The sequence below is a fragment of the Rhineura floridana genome, chromosome 2 (genome assembly GCF_030035675.1).
Source record: "Rhineura floridana isolate rRhiFlo1 chromosome 2, rRhiFlo1.hap2, whole genome shotgun sequence".
Taxonomy (NCBI): Eukaryota; Metazoa; Chordata; class Lepidosauria; order Squamata; family Rhineuridae; genus Rhineura; species Rhineura floridana.
In genome coordinates this window covers 109,506,943-109,532,861 of record NC_084481.1, presented here as the reverse complement: position 1 = coordinate 109,532,861, position 25,919 = coordinate 109,506,943, and the positions used below count along the sequence as shown (strand labels likewise).

Here is a 25,919-nt window from a genome sequence, read left to right as displayed (position 1 = left end):
GTTTTTTCATTATTTTTATATCTTATTCATTGAATTTTATATCTGTGCATATATATGTGTTTTGGATAGGTTTGTATTTTTATAATAAGATAATAAAGAAATCAACCCATAACTGCTTTGATCCCTGGTGCCAGCACACTTTGGAGTACTATTGCTTCAGGCACTGCTAGAAGTGATCTTCAATAGAACAAAGGACAAATGGACTGGAAAACTTGTCCAAGCAGCCTAAAATAGTTTGGAATTCTGGAAACATTCCAACTGGCCCCCAAATTTACTTACCAAAAGCTGTTGTAGCCTTCATGTATGTATAATTATTAGAGTTTGTCAGTTTCCAGTTGAGTGGAAGAAATTGTCTGTGCATGTGTTGAAGCTGAAGACAAGCTAAGGGGAAAATCTCCAGCTTTATGTTTTCCTTTTATAGCGTGGAAAGAAAATTAACTTCAATACTCAAATTTAGGAGAAGAGGTCGATTGGACAAGTTTATTGCAATAAAGAAAATACTGATGTACATCACAAAAGAGAGTCAGAGAGTCTCCCTCCTGAACCATGGACTCACAGGCTTATATAGTTGTACATGTGTCACATAGAACATTCCAGATCTTATCCCATAGATGGTTAACATATCGCACGTTGGGGTGGTCCTTTACATGTGTCAGATGTACCTTCCCACTGTCACCCACTATCACATATGTTCTTATCCTGCCTTAGCTAGAATCAGACTCAAATGACCAAAATTCTTATACACTGACCACGCTTAACCAAAACTTCACTTTTTGCTGTCTCTGGAGACATCTGGCACAGTGTTTCCTTTATACATTGCAGTTTCAGCTAAATATTTTTTGCTAACAGAGAAAGACATCGACATTCAAGCATATTCAAGCATATTGATTATTAAATCCCTCTTATTGACAAAATGAGAGTCCAGCTTACTTCCTCAATAGGCAAGTATGTTTGGAAGCCAAATGGGTCAGATTAAGTGCCTTTAGTAGACATAGTCTCCCTGGTATCTTTTCAGAGCTTTTCATAAGTATATATAAATAAACAATACAATGGCTATAGCAACATATCCTCATTTGACTATAAAGATATATTTGTTCATGTGTGTTTTGCCATTTCTCTAGCATAGCAAAACTATTTCTATTTTTCTCTGTTATTACTTCCAGTCATCAATTTTCATGATCATATTAAGGGCCATGTAGTCACACTCCTTGGAATTTGAACTCAGAACCTTCAGCATTTGACAAAGGCCCTGTTTGACTGATGGATTGCAAGATATTTACTGCCACAAGACCCCAGGCACGTTGACAAAATGGGTGAAATGGGGCAAAGTCATAGAGGAGAACAGGATGGCACAGAGGAGGGGCATGCGTATGCTGTAACCTCTACCCCTTCAAAATATAACCATACCCCCAGGGATGGCACAACAATCTATCAGAAATAATTTCTATTCTATCTTTCAAAAAGAGGATTTTTAAAAAGCTGTATCTACATCAGTGACTGATAGACATAATGAAACTCAGCACCCAATCACAAATAGTACTTCACAAACAGTTTTCATAGTCTGCATAGGGAGACCATAGATGTTGGGGCAGATAGCAGGAGACTATATATCTCGGGCCTCATGTTGTATATATTTAGAATCCAGAAGGAGGGACTTTGCTCATGGGAACTATGGAGAAAGGACACTTGGCACAAAACAGTCTGGCCTCACAACTCCCATAGGAATTTGAGCACACTGCTAACAGTTATCTCACTTTGGTACTCCAGCCACAGACACCCAAGACAAGTCTCTACTCCATTCCAACAACAGCATTGCTAAGACAGGGCACCTCATAAAGGTAACCGAAAGAAAATTGAATATTAATTGACTCTCCCCATGCCTCCTCTGACTCCCTTTACCGTATGTGAATACTGTGTTTTGTCTGAACTATATTGCTTTAATGTTCTTCCACCCCAAGAGTGGGGGAGGTGTGGTGTCTCCCACATACAGGGGAGGCAGTCATCTCCACTTGTAGGTAAACTTATGGCAAAGGCCAGGCATTCCATTCCAACTGCTGCACATTTTTCCCATGCAGGATCAAAGCCTGGATGCTTAGAGCAGAATAAGTTCCACTGCAAACCTCAATGTGTATGCAAAACACTTGCAGTGACTGGATCTCTCCATCCCCACCCCGATGGGGGATATGCTGAAGCATGAGCAGTAGCAGGTCACTCTACAGGTGCTACTCATTATTCTTTCTCACAAACACATACTGTGCATGTTCCAGCTGCTGTCTGCTGCTCCTTTTTGTCTTTGCCTCCTCTTACTCGCCACAGGCCACGCTCCATTCCATGCAGATCTGATCTCCAGCAGCAGTGACCAGGTTAATCCCAGCTATACCTTGTTGGGGTTGTTATACCTGCTTGCTCCAGGCTGACTCCTGTACTCTTGCAAGCTCGGTAATGGATGTATATGCAACAGGTAAAGGGGTTCCTAACATGGAGCTGGTGGCACAGGGAGCACTACATCTGCTGCTCTGCTGTCTATAGAACCAGTGTGCAAGACACAGGATCTCTGCTGGGATGATCAGCTGGCAACCCACATCTATCTTTCCCTTTCAAAATCTACTCCATGCTGCATACCGACCAATAAAGGCTTTGACTGTGCTGCCACATGTGTTGCTTCTTTGTTGTCAGGGTTTGATGGATAAGATCCCTTTCCCCCACTCTAGTTTTATCTGGTTTCAGAAGATTATGGGAGGGAATAGATAGGGAATTTCATGGGCTCAGTGACCCCCCTCTCTCTGCTCACTCAAGCACCCTGTACTCAATGTAAAGGGGGCAGGTATCTTATGGTGCACAAGTGGAAAGGGTGTTGCTGAGCTACATGATGCAGTCAGTTAGGGCTAGAGGATGAGAGACAGACATGATGGAGGGATGAAAAGGGAGAGGGACAATGAGTCCTGATGGGCCAGTCTATTAGCCAAAATTGCAGAGACCTGGGCTAGTCACATAGTTTGCCAAGAAGAAGAGGTGGGCCAGAAGGGATGATTGGCCCATACAGCAGTAGGGCTAAATCAATTATTCATGCAGTACCTATCTTGATTGGATCAAGTGTGGAGAGCCCCTGCCAATCATTCACTGTGTGGTGTTATACCCTGGATTCAAACCTAGGAACCCCTGCCACAGAGACAACTTGGACTGTTCAGTTTTGATGGGGTATTGTGCTCTTCAGGGCAGTTTGTGTAGGGTTGGGAGGATTGACTGTGGGTGTTGTGAGTTTTGTGGGGTGGAGGCAGGTGTGTTTTCCCAGCAGGACGTGTTGAGACATTGTACTATTACTTTTTCTAGAAGAGGTCACATCCTGGCCCCCTCTGATCTACCCCACCACCACCATGGAAGAGGAGGAGGAGGAGGTAGGAGAGGAGGGGGGGCAGCCCGAATGATACAGCAGAGGCCTCTGCAAAAGTCTCTCTGAACAGGGCCAGATAGTGGAGGAGGAACAGGGAGAGGAGGTGCTACACTATGAGGCAAGAGACTGGTTGCAGGTTGGGTCAGGTGAAAAATCTATTTAGTTTGAACCGCAGTGGGGGTGGATGGTTTGGAATGAAGCAGATATTTGCCCATCGCAGCCTACAGCCTGTCTCTTGCTCTGCAGTGCGGCACGTCCTCTTCCTGTTTCTCTTTTGTGGTCTGGTGCTGCTGGAGAGGCTGTTACCACAGCCTCTGCTCTGTCATTTGGCCCAGGGGACCCTCCTCTTCTGCCTCCTTCTCTGTGGCAGCAGGGATGGTGAGGGTGTGTGTGGATTGGCGGTACTGCCAGTGAATCCATGGTGTGTGTGAGGGAGGGGGCTGTGAGGGACATGGTTGCCCAAGGAGGTATGGCATGAAGAGACCCTGTACTTCTCAACTAGCCACTACACTGGGTGGAGGAAACAGTTGACCATGTTATATGGGACTGTTTGTGGTATCTGGAAGAAAGAGAGCATCTCCTTCATAGGTTTAGTGATCTGAGTGTTAAAAACTTGTATGTAGGAGCTGCCACTCAGGAAAAGAATGTCTGGGGCTCAGTGTTGGAGATTTTATGGAGGTTTGTTAAGAGATAGGAGGTTTTATTAAAGGCTGTGAGTGAAGTGTAATAATGCTGTTGCTAGTAGGTGGCAGTAATAGAGTCTTTCCTTGGCCTTGCAATGCAAAGCAGATGAAGAAAAAAACCCTGCCTGTAAAACATGAGCTGTTCTACCTGAAAAGGATCCCCTCCTTGCAGCCTCCTGCTCCTAGCATCTATAATTGGATGTTGAGCCAGGAGTGGAGGTGGTCATCAGACAGTGTCTTATTCATATATCTCAAGGATTGGAAACTTCTCTTTGACTTTTTGTGGAAGAATAAAATGATATGATGTTAATGAGATTTGGAACCAATTAAGATAACCGCTGGAGGAAGGTGATTTTATAATCTATCAAGATACAGGCTTGTTATATATTATAGACTTATAGCTGAACTACGACAAATCGGAAGTCAATTTTTATATATATATATATATATTCTTTTTATTGTATTAGTTATGGATTTGTGTTTTTTCTTTTTGTATTGTTTTGGTTTTGAAAACTTGAATAAAAATTAATTGAAAAAAAAAAGACAGTGTCTTATTACTCTCTGTGCTATGGTGGTGTGGTTAAGATGCTGTTCTGTAGTGTTGCTTCAAATCCTGAGAGTTTTCCTCACTTTTGCCCTAATGAGACTTTTTTTTAACCAGCCATGCAAAATGGGAGTGGTGTGGCCCATATGCACTTCGTCCAGATGGGGCTTGGACTCCCATCTTCTGCTTTCCAATTCTGTGTCCCATGAAGTGAGCCACTGGTAGTTGCTGCTGTGAGTCTGTGCATGCTGTTTTTGTGTGTCCTGGCAGCAACCTTTGGGTGCTTAGTAAAAGCGTCATTCCTTCTCTGGATGGGTCTTGAACCCTTGTCTCAGGGCAGTCTGTGTGAACTCTCTGCAGGTGCCCTACCCAGGGAGCTAGGTGGGTCCTGTATTGTGTGTCTTCTCCTTCCCCCTTTTCTTGTGAATTGTGCTCATAAAACAGTGCTTGTGAAGAGCATGAAAGGAGTCAAACTCTTGCCTGGGAGAATGCCAACAGTATAGCAGTAGAAGAGTTGTTGCTCACTCTGCCACTGGAGCTGATGGAGTTGGGGTACTGTGGCGTTGCCTTGGTGGTTATGTGAATGGTGATGCAGGATTTGTGCTAGGAGTGTGTTGTGAATTCTTCTCTTTCCTTTCTGTATGGGCAGCATGTTGTCATCACCAGTACAGTTTCTGACTAGTGAGCTGTGGTGATGTTTCTAGGGACACGATGGACGTGCCTATCACTTTTACATTGCTTTTGAATTCTGTGGTTGTGCGTGTTTTCCCTCCTGTCCTGGACTGAGCACACATTGGATATGTGTAATCCATCCTGGCATAATGAGAGTATAGGAGTGCTTTCAATGTTGCATTTCTCCAAGCTGATGAAAGACCAAATATAGTAACTTTCACACATAATGAGGAATTATGCTATGGTTGAGATATGTCCAAAGTCTAGTTTCTGACTGTACTTTTGTTTCTGACTGATGAAAGTCTTCCTGGTAAATTTACTAATAACAAAAACTTTTGAAAATCTACTTATTTATAATTTTGATCAGTATTCTGCTCTTTGGATTATTGATGCAAGAGTTTTTGGCTTTTTTTAGCATGATGAAGAAATGCTTTGGTATTTCTTCATTCCTTAATAATCACACAACAATTTATTCAATTTTCCCACACAAAGAGCAAAACCTCATTATCAGCTCCCCTTTGATCTGAAATTCAGTACTCACTCTTATTTGAATCTAGGTTATGTCCCCTGGTGTGAAGCACTTGCAGAATAATTCCCTCAATTATTTGGAGCCTTATTTATCCAAATGTTTTGATGTCCTAGAAATAGTTTGAAGAAACAGGAATGCACCATCCTGTCTGTATTTGATCGTATCATTGGGGGTGTAATGCTAGGACCACCTCCAATCCTTTTCATGTATCATCTCATTCTCAAATGGCCATGTAATGCATGCTTTTGTGGTCAGTTGGCATCTTGGACAGACACGGCAAATCCAATTTGATTGAGTTCATAAATTGCATTGTTCTTCTACTTATGCACCTGATCAACTGAGAGATATATTTAGACAGAAGCAGTTTTCTGTATACATAGCCAGTGTGAATGTACCCAGCATTACAATGCTCTGGAACCCACTGAACTGTTACTCTAGATGTATCTCTTGATTCATTCAATCAGGACAGGTACTTGTTGCATGATGCAGAGGGAGACATGTTGTGAGAATCTTATGCTGATCATTGCCTCTTGTCATTTCAGGTAACTACCCAACAACATAACCTAATTGAAGGAGTTAAGCAAATTTCATCTTGAACGTTTTCCATACATAGAGTCTCTGGGAATTGCTTGGAGAGATGCCCAGTTTCCCCAATCCCTTCTCTTCTGTTATGATTTACTGGGCTCAGTAGAGATTCTCTTCCACTACATATGCAAATACTTGCTGTATAGTTACAGGCTGTGTTCCCCACCCTTTCTACTGAGTGTCAGTGCTGCAAGTCTGTGAACCAAGGATGGCTAGAACAGGACCAGGAGGGCAAATGACTCAGCAGGGAGGGGAAGCTACAAGGAGGAAACAGCCAATTCAGGTGTTAACTAGGCAGGTGGTGCCTAACTAAACCAGGAGCAAATTCCCTACAAGGAGGGGGGGAGTTTGGTGGGGGATTTTAGAAGAAAGAAGTTCTATCTGAGGTTGAGGAGGTTCTGATCAGCATTGCTAAGTTCATTATTAGAAGTGATAGGCCCCCCAATACTCTGTGGATTACAGATGCCGGGAGGAATAAGAAGCTCACTACACAAAGAAGCACTTTCCTGGTCCATCTGTGCCAGAGCTGAGTAGGCATTCCGAGGATGTTGGTCTTCTGTGCCTTAATGAGGGACCAGATGAGACAGGTTGAAGTAACTGCTGTCTGTTGTTACTATGCCACAATATTGTTACCTGCTTGCCTGTCCTTTTGCTCTCTGCTACCCCAACAGTGATGAAGTCAATTCAGCAATGCCATAGATTTTGAAAGGCATTTCTTTTTTAGACATTTTCTCCCATGACCAAAGAGCAGCACTTTGGAGGACATGTTCACTTATAGAAAATAGTAAAATGACACCAAATATTTTTTTAAAAAGAGAAAAAAGGAAGGAGAAAAGAAAAGATACATAAGAGGAACCAATAGTACCTGGAAAAATGAAAAAAAAAGGTTTAAGGGCCACTTAATGTGACTAGAATATCCCTTAACTACCCTATACATTGCATTTGTGGCCAGTGTATGTGTTGCATCATTCTAGGGATACCAACCAGGCATGATCAGTACAAAGACCTCGGTTCCATTGTCATGACTGTCATTTACATCTGTATAATGGCCATAATCCCCAAATGTAAATGCACCCAAGCCAAATGGGCATGTTGAATATTTTTTTGATGGTAGTAAAGTCTTGGAAGGGGGGTTAAACACTTGTTAGTATGACAAACTTTCAGTTTAGATTTGTAGGTTTTAAGGTTCTAGACAGTTAATAAACACTGTTTTTATATTGTAACAACATAGGAATCCTGCTACATTACTGACTAAACAAACCAAAGTAAAAACACAGAAGGGCAACCCCTTTAAAATAGCCCATCAAAATATACTTCAGAAAATGTGACATCAGACTCCACACATAAGAAAGCAAATTTAAAAGATCCATGGCTTCAGGTTCACAGGCACCATATAGTGACAACCCAATAATTTCAAATACAATGATAGCATTCCATGACCTAAATCATGTTGAAAATGCGGAGGGGGGAATCCAATTTTCTAGTAATAATATCCTTGCCAACTTCAGTGGGATGCTGGTCCAAAGGCCTGCTTCAAACCACTTTTTTTTTCTCTTGGAGGTTATACTTCATATATACAGGTGACAGAGCACCCAAACCACAAGACCACATATAAATTAATGAAGGGAACAGTTATACACCCAGGAAAAATTAGCACAACAACCTCTTCTCTTGCCTGATTCCACACTGTAACTGACAGCACGCTTATACACATCTACTCAGAAGTAAGCACCATTGAGTTCAATGGAGTGTATTTTCAAAGAAATGGGTACAAGATTGCAGTCACACCACAAATATTTTTAAAAGTCTAATATGTCATTGTGGGAAAATCAGGTGGTAGAAAAAGTACATATCAATAGCAATGACTTGAGACATATTCTTAATCTAGAAGAGAATCTACTCTCAAAGTGTCCTTCAGCATAATGGCCAATGAAGGGTTGAATTTCTGTTGCAGTAAGAGATGCAAGGTGCTTTTGCTTTCTGGTTTGAAACCCAAGGGTTGAAGCACACTGAGAAATGTGAGTGGGAAAAGTATGTTGGTGGACTGGTACTAGCATGAGATGGTCACATGCCTTAGTTTGTGCAATGTCTAATCAGGCGATAGCCGTTCAATCTGTTTTTCAAAAGAAAGAACAGGTCCTTGATCAAGAGTGACAATGAGAATATGCAGAATGCTTTCTTTCACTACTGAGTAAGCAGAACCAGCCATCACATGTCTGAGATTAGAAGTAAAGAGTTTTCAGGTTAAGGGATATAAACAAAGAACACATATACATTAATGAAGGAAACAGTTATACACCCAGGAAAACTAGCACAGTAACTTCTTCTCTTGCCTGAGTGCACACTTTAACTGACAGCATGGTTATACACATATCTACTCAGAAGTAAGCACCTTTGAGTTCTGTCTCACTTTCTCTGTCTTATACAAACAAAGCATGGAGTGACTGTTTGGCATTATTAGAGTAAGCAGTCTTGTAGGGCAGGTATTGTATCACTTTGTCTGGACGGTGTCCAAGGGTGAGGAGTCCTTTTCAGCCTGAGGACCACATTCCCTCATGGGCAAGCTTCCAGAGGCTGTGTGTCAATGGCAGGTGGGTTAGAAGCAAAATGGGTTGGTAAAATGCATGTGACACCTTTGTGCTACATTCCAGCCACACAAAAGCCAAACGTTTGTATATATATATATACACACAAACACACACACTCACTCCAGGTGAGAAAAAAATTATGCCCTGAAAATCTGAAAGACCACCACTTTCCCTTCAGGCTTTCTTGGGTGTTAAGTTCTGTAGGGGAGGCTCTTGGTAGCTCCATTGCCCTCAGATGTTCAGGGGCTGGCTGCCCAGGAAAGGGCATTCTCTGTGGCAACTCCTAAGTTGAGGAATTCCCTCCCCAAAGAGGTGCATCTGGCATCTTGATTATGTAAATTCTGTTGCATGCTAAAGATGCACCTCTTTGTTCTGACCTTTGACACCTGAGAGAGATGTATTTTAGGACTCACCCCATTGTTTTGATTGTGTTTGTTTTAAACTGATTTTAATATTCTAGTTTTAAATTGCTGTAATGCACCCTGGGACCATGTAGTGAAGGGCGGGTAAGAAATTGAAACCACCACCACCACCCTTTAAGGACACATTCCAGCCAGGCAAAAACACTTGAGGAGAGCACAAAGCAGGACTGGCGATTGGGTGTGGCCTGGAAGAGTCCCGAGGACCAGAGAGAGAAGTCTGTAGGCTGGAGGTTCCCAACCCCAATCAAGAGACATTTATGCCACCAGAGCATTAGAGGATGTTAGTCATCAATCAAAAGTCTGCGATTTGCACTGACTACAGGAAGGCATTCCAAACATATAGATTTTTGTTATAAAAAACACTGGAGTTTGTTAATAGTAAATGTTCCACTTGTAATGTTTTTAAAGCTGCATATTGTTTTTTTAATTGTGTATTACATTGTTGTAATCTATCGTGGGACCTTATGGTGAAAGGTGGGTAACGAATCGTATAAATAAATAAATGGAGTCATTTAGGGAGTAGAGGGGCAAGGGCAATTCCCCCTCTTGCATTTCACATCAAGAGTTAAAGCAGGCACACTGTGACCTCTGCCACTGGGTCTTTCACAGTTAACTAGCGGAAGCAAATACCTTTCACTGAGCCTATTTCATATCTAATTGTGTTTTTAAAAAAAGTTAAAACCCAGAATAAAAGGTTTAAAAAGACCCCATATGGACTGCAACAGTGATGAAACTGATCAGATGTGCAATATATTAATATTCTAATCATTCAATATGACAGAGGCACTGTTTTGTGTTTCAACAGGGAGAGTAAACAGGAAGAGATTTATGCAGGAGGACGTGGACCAGCAATGTCTTGAAGGCCTGAAAAGTGGTGTATCGAAGAGCAAAATGGTTCCTGAGCACATCACTAGTCCTTTACTCATATATAGGGCAATCATGGATACAACACAGAACACCTCCAACTCTGCCCCTGATGTTGCATCCCCCACTGGCCTCACCTCTTTATGTCCATGTGTCCAGTAAGGATCTCTGTGAACGGGCATGTATGGGTAAGCAGATTTTTTAAATCACAAAATTAGGCAGGAAGGGATATTGTTTTTCACTAACAGAGTTTAATAAATGTATAATATTTGTGGTTTAAATTACACACATACATCCCCTTAAGGATTTCTGTCATCACAACATTTTCATGACACTTTAACATCAAGAAATGACCAATTCAACTGAGTAGGCGACTTCCTCTGTTCCCAAAGCTTCCATTAACATGAAAGGGTATTAGATGTAGACATTGATGGCGTTCTAGATTTCTAGTTAAAACTTCCTGCAGTTAAAAGTAATATAATATTTATGTTTGTGATTATGCCTTTTGCTGCAGAAAATATTTTTAAATGTGACATTTGTTTTGTGCACTATGTGCTGTTTCACCAATGGGAATTCTCAAAGCCAGAATTATGTCATTAACACTACCAATACTGAAAATGTCAGACTTTAGCTGCTTTCTCTGGTGCAAAGCCTGAATACCAGGACCCTAAGGAAGGATTTATAGCATCCATTAACTGCAACCATTTATAGAGCTGACGAAGAGCTATGTAAAATGTTTACTCTGACTTCTAGATGGGAGTATTGTGCATCATTTTGATAACATGCAAGCCAACAACATTGCGATCAGCTCGAGCAGGGGAGTCTGATCACGCCAGAAGAGGAGATTGGCTGTAGCAAGCTACAGCCGATCTTCCCTCCTCCGGCGCGATCAGCTGGAGTGTGGGGAGCTCCAGCCCCCCCTCCAGCTGATTGCCCCGCTGGCGCCATATTAACTGAACACCGAGAAGCGGGGCCCTACTGTATCTAAAACTGTAACAAAAATTATAACATTATAACAACATTTAAAAGTAAAACTCAGATCGCGAGGCAAGCTTGTCTAATCTGAGCAGCTCTCACTGCAAATTTGGCTGTGCTGACCATTACAGATCTATCTGGGCTGGTCAACAAATATTTGATCTTCTCTATATCACTAGAGGAGGAGGAAATTGCCACTAGAAATTTCTCTAAGTATTTCTTCCTTAATGTTTCCTATAGTTTACAATGTAACATATAGTGGATGGTATCCTCTACCTTATGGCCACCACAAATACAGATGAGCTGATCTCTAGGAATTCTCTTGTATCTTCCTTCAAGGAAGTTGGTTTAGAAATATGGCTGCCCACCTAACAAGGAAGGCTGGCTACAGGGCTGCATTGCAAACAAGACCCAGCTCACCAATATGTCCTGATTAACTGAGTAAAGTTGCTGTGCTCAGCTCTGGATTGCAGCCACAAATTGGCTGATAGCCATTGCATGGAAAACAAAAAATGTGATTGTTGTGCCCTTCACATCTGAGTGTGGAGGTAAGGCTGGAGCACTGCAATGAACTAGGAGCAGGGAGAGTGGGGTGAGGGTGCATTACCGTGGAATCTGATGTTAAGCTTGGGACTTGTCTTCTTTCAATCATTGCATATTATTTTATAACATTATTTATTTAATTTTTAATATTTTAGGCTGCCTTTTAGGGCGAAGCTTTCACAGGGTGGCTTCCAAAATATAAAATCACAAAATATATGTATATAATGTTTTGTTTTAAAAAGTAAATTGTTTTAAGTATATTAATTGTTTGTCTCATTTTAACTTTGTACTGTGAACTACTTTGAGAGTTCTGCTGTAGAGAGAAACCACAAACTTGAACCTGGCTGTGGATGGATTAGAGCAGGTGTGGGGAAACTTTGGACCTGCAGATGTTGCTGAACTACAAGTGCTATCAGCCACAGCAAGCGTAACTAGTAGCCAGGGATGATGGGAGTTGTAGTTCAGCAACATCTGGAGGGCCCAAGGTTCCTCATCCCTGGATTAGAGTGCTGAGGACAGACTGCTTGATTACTTGAATTGCCATCTGCTTAAGAAGTACATCTCTATGGTGTAGCAACCTCTGCAGGCAGAACAATGGACAGAACTATGTTTTTCCATGACAGACATTATGGCAAACCACAGTTGTCATAAACTATGATTTGCAAACCTGCTTCATAAAATTGCTTCTATTCTGATTGGTGGACAAAGCATATTTTTTCAATTCAGACCATGCCAAAGCATGGTGTCTAAAGTGTACCTCAGAAGGTTGTTGTGAGAACAATTTAGGTGAGGATTGGAAAGTACTTTCAGGATGATAGAAATTCTTCATAAAAAGATGCACACTTTGTTGTTCATCCAAAGATTTTATTTAAAAGAGGCTTTTTGAACTGATCCAGTAAATTGCCTTCTATGGAACTATGCTGATTAACACTAGCTGGGCAACTCCCCCATTTTGATTAATGGAATTGAATAAAATACAGCTTCCCCCTCTGCCTTCTAGAATTTTGAGTATAATATGCAAATTTCCCACCATTTTACAACTGACTTGCTTGCAATTAGTATGGGAATCTAGAGATGTTTAATATCTTAAATATTAGGCACCATCCCTGTTGCCTTTTTGATGCCTACTAAAGACCTTCCTCTTTCAACAAGCCTTTTAAGAAGAGACCTTATCCCAGTCTGTATTTTTATTGGAATTGTTTTAAATATGTTTTTTAAATATGTTTTTAGGGTTTCATTTTTATCATTTGCTGCCCTAGGCTCCTTCTGGGAGGAAGGAAGGGATATCAATGAAATAAATAAAAAATGAGCCAAGACCACAGCTCTACTCAGAAAAAGCTTAAGACAATTTAGTGCAACACCCTCCCCCTACGATGGTGACAAAAAAACGAAATCAACAAACCCTAAATAATTGATAAGTTGCTTTCCTTTAATGGTGTCTTAAATCTTGACAGGGAGGTAGGCCACTTCATGTTGCCTAATAATAGGGCTGGCCCTGGCACCACTACTGAAGGGCTGCTAGATACTCTTCGGTTTAAAGATAGATACTCTCGCTAGTGCTCCTGCAGTTGCCTAGGCAACACCTCCTTTCCCCTTCTGTACATTTCAGGATTACAATAGTCCCCTCATTTTTTAAGTGTTAATCACAATCAGGGTTCCAGTTCCTGTAGAAGCTTACAGATGCAAAGGCCAACAAGTTTGAGCTTCCCTTTCTCACAAGGCCATGTTCAACGCATGGAAGCAGGGAGGGCCAAGGGGCCACACAACCTCAGGAGCAGGGCCAGATTAAGACATGCTGGGGCTCTGAGCTATCCCATGTTTAAGAGGCCCCCTAGCACTGTTTTTTTAAAATAAAAATCTAAGAGATGTTGAGCCTCCACTCCCCCACAAGGGCGAGGGAGGGGGAAGACATGAGTTTCAGGTTTCCCAGCTGTCAGAAGGCGCGGAAGACCCAGGAGTTGTTGAGTCTCAGCAAGACCTTGGGAGGGGCAGTCCGGGGCCAGTTCCCACGGATGGCACGGTCTCCGAAGAGGAGAGCGCGCTGCCCCCAGACAGGTCGGATGAGCTGTTGGCAGATGTTTCAGAGCGCGCATTGACTCCCCCTTTACCAAGCAGCTCTCGGGATGCTTCAAGCACGTCACCACCCCATGACCTCAAGCCGGTTGCTAAGGAGATGGTTCTTTCAGATGAGCCGTTGGAAGCGCACCTTCTGTCACCCCGCTCTTGACGCCGTGAGAAGTGGACGGGACCGAGGCAGGACTTACGAAGGAGTCAGAGATTACAATCTAAAACTTTCCCTACTTAAGACTGCAGCTCTCTGGGTTGAGCTGCTGAGTCAACTTTCTTCACACGTTGCAGAGCATGTCTAGAGTGCAGTTAGGGAATTCTAGTGAGCTAGCCTAGAGGTTTCTATGAAGCGCACTGCTTTTGATGTATCCATTACTTTAATAAAACAAGATTTAATTGCACCTGTGTCTCAGCCTCATGAATCCCGCTCTGAACAGGACAAGAAAGGACAATGAAAATAGAAACTATCAAGTAAATTTTTGTCATATCAAAATGATAATGTAAATAAATAGAATAAAAATAAATGTCTGTGTTGTTGTTTTTTTAACTGATTATGTAAAACTTGAAATTTAGTGTGTGTTTTTAAATGTAGAGGCCCCTTATAATTTGAGGCCCTACGCTGTAACTTATTTAGCTTGTGCATAAATCTGGCAGCGGCTAACAGAGTGACCCCGCTAGCCCTTTAAGAGGGCTAATATAAACAGGTTGAAGGGTGAAGGCTGATATCTTATGTTCATAAAACCTCCATCCCATCATTTACAAAGTTCCTCTGCACCAGGGGTTGCTACCCTTTTTGGACCAGGGGTCACACCTTGAATTTTATAAGAGTGCTGCGGTTGCCAGTCACAAAGTGGTTGCCATGAGGATGTACCATAATTTAGAGAGAGTACAATCATTGCGCTTCTCCTGCCACCTAACCTCATATTTTCCATGGGCAGTTAGCTGTGCCCTGTTGGTCCTGATTGTGGAGATACAGTTGTTAAAGCACAAGAACCGTTTCCCCCAATGTCAATCCAAACCAAAGCCTAGGCTGCCATCCTGTACCTACTTACCTGGGAATAAGACCCAATAAATACAAACAGGCTTATTTCTGAAGTATTTGTATATACTTCAATATACACTGAGCACTGCAAGTTAACAGCACTGTAAGTTAACTATAGCAGACTAATTCAGTCTACTGAGTGCCAGAACATTGGCACTTCCACAACAGGAGACATACCTAAATCTCTTTGCAACGTTTTCATATTTGCCATTAGAGAAGGGGATTTTTTAACACCATCCACACTTACTGTGTAGTAGCTTTTACAGAAAATAACTTCTAGGGACTACCTTATCTGAGACAAACCTCCACAGGAACGTTAATCTCTCTCTCTCTCTCTCTCTCTCTCTCACTCACACACACACACACACACTCACTCTCTCTCTCTCTCTCTCTCACACACACTCACTCACTCACTCACTCACTCACACACACACTCACTCACTCACTCACTCACTCACACACACACACACACACACACACACACACACACACGCACACACACACACACACACACCCCTCTTTTAGATACCATTTATCCCATTATCTACCAAGGGATAATTTAATTAGGAAGTCTTCCATGAGCAGAGCTGGAGAGGATAAGGTATAAAAAGCTTTGGATGGTTAGAAGCAAGAAAAGGTGTAGGGTGGCTTGGCAGGATGGGTAGGACTCGTAGTACTTCACTTTTGGGAGGCATCATCAACTATTCCCTATATTTTTGACCAGCTCACTTTATTCTATAAACTGACTATTTTTATAAATTATTAAACTGAGGTGTTTATATCCTAGATTTTTTTTATTTGCTAGAAACTAAAGTCCTGTCCTGTTTGTATGACCTTGCTATAGTTATGCTCTTAAAGTGCACTTGTTTTGCAATGTAGACTTGAATATGTCCAAGAGTAGGCATTTGAACTGTGCTATGAATTTTCACCATCCCACAATAACTTCCAAAATGGCACCCTGAGTAGCAGGACAAACAACGATTAGATGTGCCTGCCAGCACTGAAGAAGGAACTAATCTAGGCTAAGAAGATGGGGACAAAACTGCTTTAACTATGCACTTCCTGGATTGCAATCAGGATCAATGGTGATCAAATGTGACTGTTACTGGGGCTGTAGTGGCAACCTGCTATGCAATAGTCATTAGATCTGATAAGACCCTGTCATGATCCACTTGCACATAGTTACTCTTCAGAACATAGACGTTTCACATCTTCACATTTCTACTGGATTTTTTTACTGGCTGCTCAGGCAATTTGATGAAGAAAAGTATATTCATGAAGCTGCACCCAGTCACTGCCATCTATCGATCACATTTCAGTAATGGCAGCAATAGTTTTCTGCTGTCAGCAAAAACATCCTGTAGTATTTGTGTAATCTACAGCAAGGCTTGAATACTTTGTATGTCACAAGTTGTATAAATTAAGATCAAATTATTATCTCAGGTACCCAGACTTGAATGCAGGCATTTATTCAGCAAGTCAGCCCTTAAGTCCAGCTTTTCACAGATCAAATAGGCCTTCCAAGCCATTTCCTCATAATCTCTCTTTCATACATAGCATTTATTTACCATTAAGACTGAAAGTGAAATGTAGCATGTTTCATTCACATCTTTGTGGCAGATGTCATGGCCCCGTCAGAGGACTCCTCAGCTGAGGATGACTCGGGAGTAACAGCAGCAGACCCAGGAGCAGCAGGAGACACGGAGGAGCCTCCTGAGAATCCAGCTCCTTCTGCCCCTCAGCTGCAGAGCACCCCAGGGACAGCAGAGGCCCTGCAGCCAGACACAGACAGTGAACAGGATACTCCCCCCTCACCTGCAGAACGTAGACAGCAGAAGGTCAGGCAGAAGAGAGGCAGGCCTATCTCCTTAAGGCCCAAACGCTGAGGGCTCACACCTGCTGTCCATCCTGCTCTTTATAAGGCACACCTTGGCTGCAGCTTGTTGCTGACTGTAACGTCAGGCGTGGCTTTGTGTAGACCTACTTTCCCTGCAGCATCTCTTTGACTGACCTCCTTGGCAATTGATCCCGGACCTCCACTGACCTCGCTTCTGGACTTCTGACTCGGCAAGTACGCTTCGGATAGGCCTGGCAGATTTACAACCCGACTGCTGGCTAAGGACTTTCCTTCCCTGCCAAAGACCCAGGAATTTCCAGCCCCCCCTGACACTGCTGATGCAGTGTAGAGCTGACAGTTTGCAGTCAGCCCAAACAAAGCAGGCAACAAAGGAGTGGGGGAAGTGCTGACCATGGAGCAACTCCAGTAGGAAAACTTGCTCCTGCGCTCACAAGTAGACCAGCTGCTGTTGGCCGTCCAAGGCTTGCAAACCCAGCTAGCAGCAGCCCCACCCCCTCTCCCTACAGGGAGAGCCAAGTGCCCTGTGACTCTCCCAGAGAAATTTACTGGGGCTTCCGACCAGCTCTCAGCCTTCTTGGCCCAGGCCCAGCTCTTCATGGAGTTACGCCCAGAGGCCTTCCCAGATGATAAGACCCGGGTGGGATTCTTGATTAACCTCTGCACCGGGGCGGCAGCTAGATGGGCCACGCCCCTGCTCCTCGAGCGGAGCCCCGTGCTCAACGACCTAGCCGCCTTCACCAGAGAACTGAAGGCTATGTTCGAGGACCCAGTCCAATCTGCCACAGCCAACCGCCGGATACGCAGGCTGTGGCAAGGCCGACGCCCCTTGGGGGAATATGTAACAGACTTTCGTCTATTGCAACAAACCCTGGGCTGGAACGAAGCCGCTCTCATGGACCAGTTTCAGGAGGGGCTGTCGGATGAGCTCCTGGATGAGCTAGCTAGGGTGGAGCGCCCTGGAACCCTGCAAGCCCTCATACGCCTGTGTCTCCAGATTGACGGGAGGCTGGAAAGCAGGCGTGCTGCCAACTGACCCCGGCCAGTCTACAGAGCATCAGCCCCAGTGGCTGGGCCCTTGGAGCCTGTCGGCAAGGACCCTACACCCCCGGCAGAACCGATGCAGCTGGGAGGGGCTCGGCCACGTCTCTCTGCGGCCGAAAAGCTGCGATGCCGGCAACAGGGCCTCTGCCTGTATTGCGGGGCCCCGGGACATTTTGCAGCCCAGTGTTCTGCGAAACGACCCACAGCCCCTGCCTTGGGAAACGCCCATGCCCCGGCCTTCACAGGCCCCTGAGCCGGGGCACCCTCATGGTTCAAGGGGCCTGCCACCTCAGTTCCTCACCGCCCAAGCATCTGACCGTGTTGATCGCACTGACAGTCCCCGGAAGGGGGACCCTACAAGTACCCGCCATGCTGGACTCAGGATCCACCAGCAATTTTATGGACGTGTCCTTTGCCAAGCTCCACCGGGTTCCTAGTCAACCCATTCACCGCCCCCTCCTGGTGGAGACTATTGATGGCCGGCTTCTTGCCTCGGGCCCTGTAGTACAGGAGACAGTGCCGCTCGACATGGCCCTGGGGGAGCACGAGGAAAGCCTCCAGTTCTACCTGGCTGCCGCACCCCACTTCCCGGTTGTGCTGGGCCTGGCATGGCTCCAGCGGCATGACCCCATCATCCAGTGGTCCACGGGCCGACTGACCCTCGGATCCCCCTATTGCCAAGCCAACTGCTGGAGGCCGAAGGAGCGCATCCTGATGACCCAGGAGGCAAGCTCCGTGCCCGAGGCCTTACTGGAACAGTACCGGGAGTTCGCAGATGTGTTTGGGAAGCAAGAGGCAGACCAGTTGCCGCCCCATCGTCCTTACGACTGTCCCATTGCCCTGCTCCCCGGAGCCAAGATTCCCATGGGCCGGCTTTATTCCCTGTCAGAACCCGAACTGGCAGCCCTCAGAGAGTTCCTCGACAAGAACCTGCGCCGAGGGTTCATTCGCCCTTCCACGTCCCCTGCAGCCGCCCCTGTCCTCTTTGTCAAAAAGAAATGTGGGGAACTCCGGCTGTGCAATGACTACCGCGCCCTCAACCAGATTACAGTTCGGAATCGCTACCCTCTGCCCCTGATCCAAGAACTGTTAGAGCGGCTGCGGGGTGCTCGCATTTTCACCAAACTAGACCTGAGAGGGGCCTACAACCTGGTGCGTATGCGGGAGGGCGATGAGTGGAAGACGGCCTTCCGCACCCGTTATGGGCACTTTGAGTACACCGTGATGCCGTTTGGCTTGTGCAACGCTCCTGCCGTCTTCCAGCACTTCATGAATGACATCTTCCGGGACCTCCTAGACCGCTTCCTGGTGATCTACTTGGATGATATCCTGATCTACTCGCGGAACCCCTCGGAACATAAGGAGCACGTTCGAGCGGTGCTGCAGCGCCTGCGGGAGCACTGCCTCTTCTCCAAGCTCGAAAAATGCGCCTTTGACCTCACGACCGTGGATTTCCTAGGCCATCGGATCTCGCCCTCGGGTATCCAGATGGACCCCGCCAAAATTGAGACCATCCTCCACTGGGCAGCTCCGCGAAGCCCCAAAGATGTGCAGCGCGTCTTGGGCTTTGCCAACTATTACCGCCGGTTCATCTCCCACTTCTCCGAACTCACCATGCCCATATCAGACCTGCTTCGAGGCAAAGAGAAGTTTGTTTGGACCGAGGCCGCTCAACAGGCCTTCCGGCGCCTCCAACATGCCTTTACATCTGAACCCATCCTCCAGCAACCCGACCCTACCCGACCTTACATAGTGGAGGCCGATGCATCGGATAAGGCAGTGGCAGCGGTCCTACTTCAGCCGGTGGGGAGCAAGCAGTCCCTGCTCCCCTGTGCGTTCCACTCCCGGAAACTCAATGCTTCGGAACAGAACTACACCATTTGGGAGAAGGAGTTACTGGCCATCAAAGTAGCCTTCGAGACCTGGCGTCATCTCCTGGAAGGGGCACGCCATCCGGTCCAGGTACGAACAGACCACCGAAACCTGGAGCACCTGCAAAGCGCCCGAAGGCTGAACCAACGCCAGATCCGGTGGTCCCTGTTTTTCTCCCGGTTCCAGTTCACGGTCACCTACCTCCCTGGCCGTCGAAACACCCTAGCAGATGCACTCTCTCGCAAGCCAGAATACCAAGCCGAGCAGGTCGATCGCCCCCTTCACCCAATTCTTCGCCCAGAGAACTTCGCCACTACCCACCAGCCACAACCCCTCCTGGACCGGGTGCAGGAACAGCACCAAAAGGACCCCTACGCCCTGGCCCAGCAGCGAGAGCTCCAGTCAGGGATGCCCGCCCGGGACAGCCCCTTTTCCTTGCAGCAGGGCCTCTTGTATCACCGGAACCGGTTGTACGTTCCCCCGGGAGCTCTGCGGGGAGAGGTGCTCCACCTCTGCCATGACAGCCAGCAGGCAGGGCATTTTGGAACGTATAAAACCCTCCACCTGGTCCTACGGGATTTTTGGTGGCCCCGGGTCCAAGCAGACGTCAAGGACTATGTAGCGGCCTGTGATACCTGCCAGCGAGCCAAGAGCCACCCCGGCAAGCCCCCGGGGCTCCTGCTCCCACTGCCTATCCCCCCCCGGGCCCTGGCGCTCGGTCTCCCTGGATTTTATCACAGACTTACCGGCCTCCCGGGGAATGACCACCATCCTCGTAGTCGTAGACCTGTTCACCCAGATGGCCCATTTCCTCCCCTGTGCCGGCCTACCCTCTGCCCCAGAAACTGCGCAACTGTTCTTGACCCAGGTTTTCCGGTTACACGGCCTCCCCGACCACCTGATCTCTGACCTAGGAGCCCAGTTCACCGCCCGGTTCTGGCAGGCCCTGTTTCGGGCCCTGAACGTCCAGATCCATTTGTCCTCCGCCCACCACCCTCAATCAGATGGACAAACAGAACGTACCAACGCCACCGTCGAACAATACCTGCGGTGTTACACCTGCTTCCAACAGGACAATTGGGTGGATCTGTTACCGCTGGCGGAGTTCGCGTATAATAACTCCGTGCATGCCTCCACGCGCCAGACCCCGTTCTTTGCCTCTTACGGCTACCACCCCTGATTCTTCCCCTCAGTGCGACCCCCGTCGCCGGTCCCCGCTGCGGATGTCATGCTGCAGGAGTTGCAAGCCCTGCAGGCAGTCCTGAAGGAGCAGCTGGAGCAGGCCAAGGACGCGTATAAGCACTTTGCTGACCGCCACCGCCAACCAGGCCCGCTGCTGAAGGTAGGGGACCGGGTATGGCTCTCGACCAAATTCCTGAGTTCGCAACGGCCGTCTCACAAGCTGGAGGCTCGGAATGCAGGTCCCTTCCGGATCACCCAGCAAATTAACCCGGTGGCGTTCCGGCTCCAACTCCCTGCCTCCTTCCTCATTCACCCTGTCTTCCATAGATCACTGCTGACTCCCGCTCTCCCGCCTCACCCCTTGGGTAGTCAACCACGGCCCCCACCACCGATACAAGTCAACGGAGAAGAGGAATTCGAAGTGGCACAGATCCTGGACTCCCGGAGGCATTGGGGCCGCCTCCAGTACTTCATAGACTGGCAGGGGTACGGCCCTGAGGAACGCTCATGGGAAGATGCGGCGCAGGTACATGCCCCTCGTCTGGTCCGGTGCTTCCACCAGCGCTACCCGGATAAGCCGGGCCCCGGCGGGAGGCGGAGGGTTAGTCGTGGGGCGGGGGATAGTGTCATGGCCCCGTCAGAGGACTCCTCAGCTGAGGACGACTCGAGAGTAACAGCAGCAGACCCAGGAGCAGCAGGAGACACGGAGGAGCCTCCTGAGAATCCAGCTCCTTCTGCCCCTCAGCTGCAGAGCACCCCAGGGACAGCAGAGGCCCTGCAGCCAGACACAGACAGTGAACAGGATACTCCCCCTTCACCTGCAGAACGTAGACAGCAGAAGGTCAGGCAGAAGAGAGGCAGGCCTGTCTCCTTAAGGCCCAAACGCTGAGGGCTCACACCTGCTGTCCATCCTGCTCTTTATAAGGCACACCTTGGCTGCAGCTTGTTGCTGACTGCAACGTCAGGCGTGGCTTTGTGTAGACCTACTTTCCCTGCAGCATCTCTTTGACTGACCTCCTTGGCAATTGATCCCGGACCTCCACTGACCTCGCTTCTGGACTTCTGATTCGGCAAGTACGCTTCGGATAGGCCTGGCAGATTTACAACCCGACTGCTGGCTAAGGACTTTCTTTCCTTGCCAAAGACCCAGGAATTTCCAGCCCCCCCTGACACTGCTGATGCAGTGTAGAGCTGACAGCAGCCCCAAAGGAGATAATACAGCCTTCTTATAAAAAGGGATTCTTCTTAAGCTGATCTTTAGCAAGATGTCAGGGTTGATTTAACCTGATACCTGTTTTGTATCAATTACCATGGCAATTCTGTCACACCACTGAACTCACAATGGCTATGTATATATGATCATATATGTATATACGATATATGGATTTTGGTATACTCACTTTGGTAATTTAGTTAAATGTGTGTGATTCATCCATGTCAATCACACAGTCATCATTCTATTGATCTTCAGCCTTCACAACTATACTCTACAGTAGGAATATAGCTGGCTCTGTGAACTATAATTTTTGTGGCTAGCTCAATATTCTAGATTCTCTGCAGAACTCACATAGTGGGCTTTATCCCTGCCATGCAGGGAAATACTTACTTTCCCAGATGTTCTTTGGTTACCTATGTCATTGTCTAAATGCCTTATATTTTCAGCCCCCTTGAAATATGGCCAGCAGGGATTACTCAGGTTGTAGCATGGAATTGGAAGCTGCTTGTTATTATAGTCAGAAACATAGATTTTTGAGACTGGCAATCACAGTGATATACATGCACCTTTGACAACATCTACTAGAACATCTCACTAAAAATGATGTCCACTGTAATACAATGATAGGCTCTGAAAACATACTCATTAGATGACATTCAATTACTACTGAAGTCTTGTTGAGTGCAAGGACATATAGAAAACCATATTATTTTGATACAGCTTCACTTCCTGCTCCACTAGGCAGCCCCATCTGTCAATCACACCATCTCTGCAGAAATACTGATTTGCCTTTTCATATCCCATCAGTTGCTTGCTGCACTTGGTCAAGAGCCTGATGGAGGTCAGTAAAGAGCAGCGTGCAGTGCTTACCGAATAGGTTTTCATCTGCTTGAACATGCTGTAGACCCTGTCAAGAGTGGAATATCCAGAGCTATAATTAGATTGGGGTACCTTGACTTTGGGACAACGTGGAAGGAATTTTTAGTCAAAAAATTATGAGTGACGTATTTCATTTTCTTAAAAGCCAAAGTGGATGTATTTATGAAAGATATGGTATGGCTTATTCTAATTTTATCTCTCAGCCCCAAAAACATGTATTACTGTAACAACATGGCTGCCATTTTACAAAGGCTAAATCCTATGCTGCATTTATTTGCAGCATAGTATTTAGAGAAATGAATTGTATGGGGCAGGTGAAGCATATTGGAATTTTTCTTCTTATTCTTTTGTTAACTGCCCTTGGAATATAATTATACCATAACGGATGACTATTACTTTTAATAAATAAATAACCTGTAATAAATAATAAATTAATTAACCACCTCAGTGCTACCTGCCTCAAGGGAAACATAGCCCTCGTACTCCTCTGATGAGCAGGGGACCATGGGGTATTATAGACATCTGACAGTGTCTATCAGTGCAATCCAAAACTTCTCTACTCAGAGATAAGCTCCTTTGGGTTCAATTGGACTCATTCCCAGGTAAGTGTGTATTGGATTGCAGTCTTAGGCAGGTAGCATTGGGCTGGAGTTGCAGTACCATGGATAGCTCCAAGCAGAAAACATGCTCTAACAGGGTCCAGTGCTCAACTGAGGGCTTTTCTCCCTCCCAAGCTCCACCTGCTTCTGGAAGAATAGAGACTGTATTAATGGGTTAGTCCTCTGACTCAGAGCCTAAAGCTCCATCAACTTTCCATCAGCTGCTGTCTTGTGCATTACCTGCACTGATGAGCAGGTACTGGTATATGTGGAAACCCCTGGTGTAAAGTGGACAGCTCCTCAGGGAACTCTCTCAGATGGTGCTGACTGAAGATCCTAGTTCAGAGGTCTCTGGCTCAACCAACTACTGGGTGATAGGCTCAGGCTTTGTGTAGGGGACTGGGTCTGGGTTCTGCACCTCCACAGCTTGCTCCACTTGTCTTCCTGATCCAAGACAGTTCACCTCTGGATGCTACTCAGCTTTTTAATTGATTATGGTGATTTCTTGTTTGTGACAAGTGGATCATCTTATTAGTAATGGATAATAATAAATATTTCTTCCAAAGGCCCACAACAGCTAGCAAATAAAATACAATGAAGAAAACAGAAGAGCTGCACAAAACAGGTTGGTAACAAATGCCAAGCTGACAAAAACAAAAGCAGCTGAAACAGCATACTCTTGACAGCCCAATGGAAGACCTACATAAAGGGGCTAGATGAAGATCCAGAGGGAGGGAATGGACACTGCTATAGTAAAGGCCCTGCCTATGGTCACCACTGAGTGACTTCTTATGATGGCAGAACTCAAAGCAAGGCTTCATTAGATGACCTCAAGAAGCAGGCATATTTCATTTGGGAGAAGGTAGTCCTTTAGGTACTCTGGACTGAAAGACTGAAATCATGTCAACATTGGCCCATGACCAGGGACCATGACATTTTATTGCTTCCAAATGCAGATTGTGTTAGAGATGTGTCAAACCCTTATGAGAAATATTGCTAATATTGTTGACATTCTTTTAACTTTCCTTGAAATCCCTGAGAAGACATTTCAAATTTGCCTTGAATTTTAATATTCAGTGAAATTCAATGGGAATTTCACAATGAGAAAGAGAAAGCTACATGGCTGCTGCTCATAGTGAACAATTTAAACAACCCGTTCACCACAGGCATGAAGCTGTTGTAAGCATGGACCAAATGCAAGTACCGGGTTCACATACACTGACAAGAGTTTTTGTACAATGACAAAAATGGGAGAGTGCTATTGAACTCATGTCCTGCTTAGGGGTTTCCCACATCTGGTTGGCATCTTGCTGGCATCTGGTTGGCCACTGTGAGAACTTTGTTCTGATCCAGTAGGGTTCTTATGTTCAGGTAAGTACAATGTTTATCATCATCATCATCTACATGTTAACTTTTCCAAAGTTTTAACACTAATATATAAAAATATATATTTTTCTTACAGATCCTAGTGTCTAGCTGCCACATTCAAGGAAAACAAATGCAGAATGCCAAACAAGAGGAAACATTATAGATGTAATTTTGGATTTGCAAGGAGCCTGAAACAAAGCAGTGTGAACTATGCTATTTGTATCTGTAGGTGCTGAAGTGAGTGCCACTAGTGATACTTCAAATGTCAACATTGCTAGCTTGTCCTGTGTCTAAAAAATGTAAGAAAGGAAAGGGCATATAATAATGTGAAGAATTATAGTGACATTTCCATAGTGCCTGGAGCATTGTTATGAGCAGAGATTGCAGGACACTTATTTGATGTTTATTGGGGAGAATGGAGAAACACTATTTTAGTGTCAGTAAAAGCCTAAAGTGGGAAGTATGGGATCAGGGGCTACTGATAAATCCCTTTTTTGGCAAGTGTTACCTTTTGCACCTGGCAGCCCTACTTTATCCCAGTGGTGTCACACTCCAGGTGTTCTCAGAGGCTGGTATCCTCAGGACTGTAAAGGAAAAAAAGTGTCTGATCCTTTACAGCAGAGAGGCAATTACTTTGGTTAACCATGGACTTTGGGTTGGGATTAGGGATAGATGGATCTGACAGTTTTGGTTTTTCAATTTTTTCCAATTTGCACCATTTCTGCATACTTTTGTGACTTTTTAAACAGTTCACGTGAAATGTTGTACACAATTTTTCCTTAATAGATGTTGTATGCTGCTTTCTCTTTTACTATTTTTGTTTGCTTTTCACTAATATAAACATTTTTAAAGCATTCTTTGGTTGCTGAACTTCATCACAAAATTTAGAGGTGCAATTTTCAAAGGAGAGCTGTGTTTTGATTTATATATTAGTCCAGGAATGGTACCTTTGGTAAGTTTGCATTAAAATGAGAACTGAATGGATTTCTTCCTCATCCC

General features: G+C 45.3%; 1 long non-coding RNA gene across 1 annotated transcript in view; it reads left to right on the top strand.

The window, feature by feature from the left end:
• LOC133378273 (uncharacterized) overlaps positions 1-25,708 on the top strand; it is a 29,741-nt gene extending 4,033 nt beyond the window's left edge. The window contains exons 2-3 of the long non-coding RNA XR_009760924.1: positions 10,220-10,466; positions 25,015-25,708. This is a non-coding gene — a long non-coding RNA (uncharacterized LOC133378273). The remainder of the gene's footprint in view (positions 1-10,219; positions 10,467-25,014) is intronic.
• Positions 25,709-25,919: the final 211 nt, after the last annotated feature.